Source organism: Euprymna scolopes, chromosome 33 (assembly GCF_053919585.1).
Source record: "Euprymna scolopes isolate OS-2025 chromosome 33, ASM5391958v1, whole genome shotgun sequence".
NCBI classification, from domain to species: Eukaryota; Metazoa; Mollusca; class Cephalopoda; order Sepiida; family Sepiolidae; genus Euprymna; species Euprymna scolopes.
The window spans coordinates 90,388,742-90,396,103 of NC_136514.1; the positions used below are offsets into that span (position 1 = coordinate 90,388,742).

The 7,362-nt window shown below is 33.6% G+C and overlaps 1 long non-coding RNA gene across 1 annotated transcript in view; it reads right to left on the bottom strand.

Annotated features, from left to right (window-relative positions):
* Positions 1–249: 249 nt before the first annotated feature.
* The window catches only part of LOC145258024 (uncharacterized), a 39,769-nt gene continuing 32,656 nt past the window's right edge, over positions 250–7,362 (bottom strand). The window contains exon 3 of the long non-coding RNA XR_013864035.1: positions 250–1,027. This is a non-coding gene — a long non-coding RNA (uncharacterized LOC145258024). The remainder of the gene's footprint in view (positions 1,028–7,362) is intronic.

The window sequence follows — 7,362 nt, forward strand, 5'->3', positions numbered from 1 at the left end:
ACGCCCGGCGTTGCCCGGTCATACAATACACTTAAACCTGATATTTTAATTCATGCAGATTGCATAAGTATTATTATAGAATAAATCCTCTATTGATTATTATATATTAAGAGGAATAATTTGCCCGGTGGTCTAATTCGCAAAAAAAAAGTAAATAAATAAATAAATAAAATAAATAAATAAATAATAATAATAATAATAATAATAATAATAATAATAATAATAATAATGATAATGTCGTTCATCAAATTCCGTCTGTGTTTGTTTACAATATCACGTCAGCTGATATTTAGGCTTGACGATCTAAAAAATAGTCTTTCTTTTCTTATAGATAAAAAAGAAGAATTTTTACGGGGGAATATTTTACGTTACACCGGAAAATATCCCCCCCCCCCGTAAAAATTCTTTTTTATATATAAGAAAGAAAGGCTTGGATTTTTTCGATTTTCGATACTTATCGGATGAATTTCTCTACAAAAACCTGTCTAAAACAACTACCAGAAATATGAATGACCTTTGTGTGAAATTTGCAAAAGATACGCTCCACCGTTTCGGAACCTATAAGGAAAGAACTCACGCATACAATAGTAGAGATGAGTAAAATAAATTCACAGAATAGATTTCACTATTTTATTTCTCCTTACGAAGATTAAAATCAACATGTAATACTACTAAACCTTATGCCTTGAATTCTTATTGCATTTAATCTAGACTATCGGAGAGAAAGGCCGGCCTTGTTGGGTCATAAAATACGCGTAAATATATTTTAATTCATGCAGATTTCGAATTATAAATAAAGAGCCAATTCTCTATGGAATATTATATTTTACCTAATATATAGTACTGATTTCAAAAGATTTTTTTTTTCCGAAAATGTAATATCCGTGCCCTCGTGTTGGTAGTTCGAGGATTAGTGCTGGTAGTGCCAGTCACACGTGGGAGAACTCTTCAGTGTGAGCTGTTTAGGTGTTTGGTATTCCAGTGTTAATAAAATTAGTTCAGTCTCTGGTGATGGATTTTCTAAAGTCTGAAATTAACAAAATATATTTCAATTATGAAAAGAAAAAAAAAGGATATCGCAAGAAATAAAGACGAAAAAACAAAAACAAAATCGAATGTTTTATCTTTTGGTTGGTTGATTGGTTGTTTTTGTTTTACGGCATATCAACCCTTTTTGGGTTATTTAATGCCGAATCCAAAGATTTTGAAGAAAAAATTTTTTTAATAGAATATATTTGTTGTTTTCAAGTCGGTTTCTATTTAATCCATAGTTGGGACCCTAACAGGTACTACCACTCCGGGTCAGAGTGGACCTGGGAGCAATGGCAATTAAAGGGTGGCTCCACGCTCCCCAAAGCCCACAAGCTGGGGCCTCACCACTGGATATAGTTTAAGGTCATATCCAGGACCCCCATTGAGGGACTTTTACCCTCTGCAGGGGGGCAGTCGGCATATTCTAATGCCCCACCGACAGGGCCGAGTTTATCTTTTCTTTTTAGATTTTGGTCCACCGAACAAAGGAGATTGCACCTGTAAATTCACCCTTGTCCGTTCGTCCATTCGTCCGTTCGTCCATTCGTCCGTTCGTCTGTCCGAACTTTTCTCAATAACTACGCCTTGAAATTTTTTGAAATTTTGCACAAACATTAAACATAGTATGAGTAAGAAGTAACAGAACGGATTTTCCGGGAAAACTCTGGTTGCCCCCATGGGGGGGGCCTTTCGGGTTCAAATGGCTAAAATTGACACTTTTGTGCTTATTAAAACAAAATTCATGCCTTGGATTTTTATAAAACTTTCTGAAAAGTTGTAACTAACTGATTTCTATACAATTTTATTTGTCTATACTTTGCGATAACTCTTGGGTGTGCCCCAGGGGCTCTTTTAGAGCTAATAAAAACACTCCATTTTTTAAAAACTATTTTACCATATTTGTCCAAAACTTTCTGTGTATATCTATTTAGCAGTTTTGCATGGTGCTGAACTCAAATTTAAATATGTTAAGGCCTTGGGGACTTTTGGGGCTAAATGGGGTGGGGGGGCAAATGATGGACTTAGTCATTTCTTTTTGTTTTTGCTTGGTGCTAAACTCAAATTTACATATGTTAAGGCCTAAAACTGCACAGTTTGTTCATTTTCACCAGGATTTGATGTCCCCTGGGGAATTTTGGGTCTAAATGGGAGGGGGGGGGGCAAATGCTGAATTTCTTTTTTTTTTTCTTTTTGCCTCGTTCACTCACGGGGCACCATGCATGCTTCACTTGTTGTGAGTTGATATTCATATTAAAAACCTTTTTTTCTTTTTTACTTTTTTGTTTTTATTGCAATGAGTTTGCATCGGAATAATTTGAATTTCGTAAGGAAAGATATTAAGATCATCATGGAGAATTCTCAAAACTGATGTTCTCGAATGCCAATTTATTGTGAGAGATGGTGTATTGATTTCCTAGGGAATTCCTCAAGGCGTTCCCGTTAAATCTAAATATTTTCAGCAATTATGGCTGAACAATGTTGATAACTGCGGTATCTGTGGGCAGCTGCCACATTTCCTGTCTTTCGGAATCTAACCACCAACCGTTGAATCGTCCTATCAGATACATTGTTTTTGCTAAAATCTTTCTTGCATTGCCGCTGCGTCAGAACTGGTTTTGCAGCAAAATGCGCCTTCATTATTTTTATCCGTTAATTGTTTAATATAATATCCAGTTGAATTCATATTGGTGTCGAAAGAATCTCCTATGTCTGCTGTCTACACCTAAAAAATATGGAAGAAAATTGGAAGACACAACTTTGAGAGAGAAAAAAAACAAACAAACAAAAAAAACAAACAAAACAAACAAAAACAAAAAACAAACAACAAAAAACAAAAAATTAAAAACAAAAACAAAAAAAAACACACACACTTTATAAAAGGTATTTTTGAAGGTTTACAATGCAGGGATGTACAGTCGTTATGAACAGATAAATAAATAAATGAATAAATAAATAAACAAATAAATAAATATTTATTTTTATTTTTATATTTATTTATTTATTTATTTATTTACCTGAATATTTTTTCAACTGTGGATGGTATTTATTCCAAAGGTCCTTTCGGGAAATAACCCATCATCAGTAGAGAAACAAATCATCTCTCTAGGCTGTTAATTGTAACCCACGCCATAGTTTTAACCACACTTTATATAAATGCATTATGACTTCTTTCCATCTTCCTTGCCTTCCCAGAAGGGTAAAATCAGAGACAAGGTTAGTTTGTCATGTGAGGAAAATCTTAAAGAGGCCTTCTGGATTGCAACAAAAATCAAACTGCCTCAGTCTAGAAAGACTTCTCTTCTAATTATCAAGTACAGAACAGATCAACTACAACATCAGAATAAGTGCCACACTTTCTTCATAGCCGAAAAGCTAATTATCCATTTCTTGAGCCCCAAAACCAAAGAGATATGGATATTAATTTTCAGTTTTGTTCTTAGTAAATGCTTTAAGACGCTAGCGCCATCTAACACATAACCCTACCCTTGGCCATGTGCCAAGCTTCACAATACAATTGTCTACTCTTTCTTCTTGCCATAGCCAGACTCTTAATTTAATTGGAGTCACAAGTGTCATCAATCTCTAGGAAAACTTTCTGATGCAGTAGTATTAAATATCCACTAGTCTTCACTCCGTCGATGCTAAGCGATATTAAAAGCAGGAGGTATCTACTAGTGCTGGGACGATTCATCTGAATCAGAATCCGGAATCGGAACTTCTGAGGGCATCAGAAACGGTATCGGAATCGGAAGAATTTGTGCTAATTTTCCGATTCCAAAAACGATTCTTTTAATTAGCATTTTATTTGATTTTGTTTAAAGCAAACTCTTTTACTGCTGGTAGTAATGATAAAATAATGAAAATCTATTGATTTTAATAATATAAAAAAAAAAAACAGGAAAACTAAAACTGATAGATCATCCCTCACAAGTGTATTTTTACGTTTGAGGACATATCCGCAAATTTAACGTGTGTTTTTATGGTAATCGTGAAAAAAAAAAAAACAAAAAAAAAAAAGACAAAAAACCCCCCCAACTATATAATAAAATATTTAGAGATTTATAAAGAATCAGAATCGGTAATTGTATCGGAATTGGGAAAAATATTGTAATCGTTCGAACACTAGTATCTACTGACCTTAGTCCTGAAAAGACCAAAACTATGGGAAGGAGGAGAACAGCCAGAATGAAGGAAGTTCCACAACCTTGCAGTTCTTGGAAAGAAGCTACTGGAATAGGAAACTGCATTACAATGAAATATCAAAGCAGCAATTTTATGGAAGATTACCAGAACAACAAGTCAAACAATCTAGAAAAAGATATCGTAATAATATTTACAGGAAAGACTGAGTTTAGCAACAGCACGTTTGTGAAAAAGAAAATTCAGAGGCGAAGAAAGGGGAGAATCAAATTACGGATTTATGAACATGTATTCCTGATATCAGTGCAAAGAGAAGGGGAATTTTCGAGAGCGACTCTGTTGTATAAATGGCCTTTCATCTCCTCTCTCTCCTGACAGAAGGGCAGAGAGCTTTCTTTAGTTCTCTCCCACTGCAAGAACTTAGACACCAGGATCGGAGAGTGGGATTTAGAATTCCACGCTCCCGAGGAGGAGTACTCTGACCCCGTTGGCATTCCCTGGCGAAGGTGCCTTAGGCGATTAGCAATAGCAATAAACTAACCTCTTCTCAAAGAAAGAAGGCAAAGCCTGGGAGGGTGTAACTCCTAGAACTGTACAGAATTAAACTCCCAATGGATAATATCGTAGTAATAATTAGTAGTAATATCCCATTGACTACTGTACACTCAATAACCCTTATCCCCGAGTGGCCTCAGGGTCTTGATATGTGGTGACTCCTATGTAAAAAAAAAACCAACAAAAAACAAAAAACAAAAAAAAAACAACAAAAAACAACAAACAAAAACAAAAAACAAAACAAAAAAAAAAACTTCCACCACAAAACCAACAGAGACCGGGTAATTACAGGAATGGTCTAATCTGTGTTGATTTGGGGGGCCCGGGACAGAGAGTAACAGTAATTTTCACAAGTTTCCTTAGCACGTCTCTCATCCCCCTCCTCTCTCTCTCTCTCTCTCTCTCTCTATTACCTCTCCCTCTCCCTTTCTATCATCCTCAACTTCCGTTACTCTTCACCTCCCCTTCATACTGGCTGCTTAACGCCCGTATTAATTCAGATCTGTCGCGTTGATATCCAAACAGCGTTGCAAAATGATTCGCTTTGTTGTAAATATTAAAGAACAATCGACCCTTTTAACTAAAAACTCTCTTCTTTCCAAATATCACCGTAAATACCAGTTGTGATTAGTCAGTCCAATCTATTTTAGGAAAACTGGCCACACCCAGCCGCCGTGAGACAGCCTTCGTTAATACTGTACACTCATTCTATATAAATAAACACAAGCCAATTCTAACGATGACCTGATCTATATATAGGAATCAGTCTAAAATATTTTGACCAAAAACTCATATAATATTATAATGAAGCTGATGTGTCTGTCTCTATTTTCTTGTCACTTCACGAGAGGAATTTGAAGAATTTGAATTAAGGTTTTAATGGGAAGTATATTCTGCTTCCCCGAAAAGAGAAGTCTGGATTGGCCAATAATAAAGAATTAACTCAATCGACTTCTTTTTACTTAGAATTATGTTTTATAAAAAAAAAAAAAAAAAAAAATAGAATACCTGTCTCAAGTAATTTCACCGAACGGAACGGTTTTGTTCCACTTTTATGCAGCTCTAAAAAGATTAAAATAAAGATACGTTGTATTGTGGCTAACCAAATAGAACATGTTATATTGTGGGGGTGTATATAACGAGCGTATATATACATGCCCACATAGTCCGTATAAGCTTGACGATTATTAGTATTAATAATAAAGCATATCTTCTATATATATAAAGCTGAACGTCTGTGTGTGTGTCTGGCCACGAATAGGCTCCTATATGGTTGACTATTATAGAAATTTTTTTTTTTTTTTTTACACAGTGATCACCACTTATCAAGGCCCGGAATCCACTCTGGGATAAGGGTTATTGCAAGTACATTACGTTAGTAGAAAACTGATCACATATTATGATAGAAGATGTATCGAGACACAGGAATGGGTATGTTTGATCTGCTATAATGATGATTCATTAAAATAGTGGGGCCTGTGTGCGCGCCTGGTCCATAAAGTATGGAAATAAAAAATTTAAAAATAAAAAAAAAGTTTACAAGTGTTTTTGATATAGATGTACACAATAATAATTTGATAAGTATGTTTTAACTTAAATAGGGATGGTATAATAAAATTGTGGGATCTGCGTTCGCGCCTGGCCTCCAAAGAATGGAAATAGGTACAAACTTTAATAAAAAGACTTTTCATATCTATCTGCGTAAGTATACTTTGATAATTATGTTTCAGTTTGAAGAAATAAGAAATATGGTATAATAAAATTATGGGGTGTTCGTTCACGCCTGACCTCCATAGAATGGAAATATGTCACAAAGTTTAACAAGGTTTTTTAATATAGATCCACAGAATATTGTGATAAGTGTTTCAGTGTGAACAGGTATTGTATAATAAATTATGGGGTTTATCTATTTTATTTTTACTTTCATCATATTTTACTTTGGTTTTAATACCACTAAATTCGAAGCTATCTCTGTACAACCCTTCCTTTTCATAGCCAATCATATCTTCATAAATCAGAGTCCATTTTCTGTAGGCTGTTTTTGAACCCAGTCAACGACGGGTACTTTTGCTAGTATATATATATATATATATATATATATATATATATATATATATATATATATATATATATATATATATATATATATATATTATTTTTGCAATACATTCTATCTAAAGAACTATTTTGCATTTTGGATCATCGTGAGAGAAGTTTCATTCAAGCTGAAATATTATGCGCGGTTTATTTTATATTAGTTTTTTACATTTCCAACTTTTTTTATTTGGCAATTTATAATTACAATAAATTACGGTTTCACTTAATGCCTTAACTACCAAATTCTAGCATTGCTACAAATATAATTTGCTGATTTCTTTATGTCCTCTGATGAGAAGAATAATAAGAATAGCATTCTTTGAAACTCCGCGGGATAAGGACTTTGTAAATTGTTTTATGGACTATTCAGTCGAACAATAAATTTTGATTGTAAATTTCAACTTACAGTTTTAATTTTCTTTCTCTTATATATATATATATATATATATATACATATATATATATATATATATATATATATATATATATATAACTACTTAATTTACTCACATAAAATTAATATACGAAAGTATAGAT